This window comes from Octodon degus, unplaced genomic scaffold (genome assembly GCF_000260255.1).
Source record: "Octodon degus isolate 3935 unplaced genomic scaffold, OctDeg1.0 scaffold00075, whole genome shotgun sequence".
NCBI lineage: Eukaryota > Metazoa > Chordata > Mammalia > Rodentia > Octodontidae > Octodon > Octodon degus.
This window is the reverse complement of record NW_004524651.1, coordinates 4,477,236-4,478,682: the sequence shown is the minus strand read 5'-3', so window position 1 is coordinate 4,478,682 and position 1,447 is coordinate 4,477,236. Positions and strand designations below refer to the sequence as shown.

Sequence of the window (1,447 nt, the reverse complement as noted above, 5' to 3'; positions counted from 1 at the left end):
GCTTCTCCAGCTTAATTGGCTGCGAAGAATGAATTGTATGTAAGCAAAAACTGAAAAGAGCTGCAGCATCCAAGGGGCTTGGGCTTAAAAAATATTAGAAATGTAGATTTCATCAGATCCATAAACAAAAACAATTTTAAAAAGCAGTCCTAATATAAAATAGCAGCTCCCAGTATTTTTTTCCAAGTTTGATCTTTTTCAGAAGCTGACTTCGTTCAGTTTGCCTCATTCTTAGAAGCCTCATCAAAATTCTCCACAAGATCTGGAATCTTGCCATCCTCCTCTTCTCCAGGAGCAAGCGGGGCTTTTCTATCCACAGATTGTCTGGGCAGAGCTTCAGCCAGTCTCCTTAAACTAGTCCGACTGTCTGCACCAGGCTGGTTCAAGGTGCTGGGTAGCATTTCTGTCAGCTGTTTCGTCTCAGCATGGCCTGTAATGGTGAAAGTGTTTGCTGCCAGAGATGCCTGAACTTTTGGATTGTTGAAGTGGATAACTGTTCCCTGGTTTGTAAACATACTCACCTCTTCAATACCAGCGATATTGTTTACCCCTAACTTCTTTAATGAGAACTGAAGTTTTTTATCCTCTGCTGTGGCCATTCTATGAACCACCTTCTTCTTTCTGCGAGCAGTTCCTTTCCCACCAATGCACACTTGTGCCTGCAGTTTGGCGAGTTTTTCCTGGTTCATGTTAGGTTCTTTCGTCTGAGGCTCTTCTCCTCGGGTTCCGCTGGGAGGTACAGGAAGAGGCGGCGTCGCCTCGCTCCCAGGGCAGCTGCCCCTGGCTCGACCTCGCCCCGGAAAGTACACCTGAGCGTGTGCGCCTGTCCATTGCAGCACCTTCCTCTGCTCAGCCCTGTCCCGCCCTGTCTCGCTCCTTCTGGGAACTTCCCACCCCTGCTCCCATCCTCCTCCCATGCCAGCGTCCAAAGGCTTTTTATACCTTGTCAGAGCGGGTATCAAATAAATATTTTTTTTAAAGAAGAAAACTGATCTAATTTATTCTACCCTTATGGAAAATTCATGTTAAAAATTTTAAATACGTGGAGTATACACTGAGCTAATTATCTTTTAAGTAAATTCTTTTCCCTGGGATAGTTGGGAAGTTCCTCATTGACAACTACAGAGTAAGAAACTTGGTATATGCACAGACTTTATTATCTTAATGTTTCTATCTTAATTGACACAGTAATTGCACATATTTATGGGATACAATGTGACATTTTTATACATTATGTAATTTTTAACAATCAGATCAGGGAAATTGGCACACCAATCACCTCAAATATATATGGTTCCTTTTTTGTTGAGAATATTGAAAATCCTGTCTACTAGCTATTGTGAAACATCCAGTTAATCATTGTCAACCGTAATATCCCCACTGTGCCATTCAGCATTAGAAGCCACTCTTCCTGCACAACCGTGCCCCTTCCACATCAACCACCCTC

General features: G+C 43.1%; 1 pseudogene; it reads right to left on the bottom strand.

Annotated features, from left to right (window-relative positions):
- Nucleotides 1-215: 215 nt before the first annotated feature.
- On the bottom strand, nt 216-778 carry LOC101579058 (annotated as a pseudogene).
- Nucleotides 779-1,447: the final 669 nt, after the last annotated feature.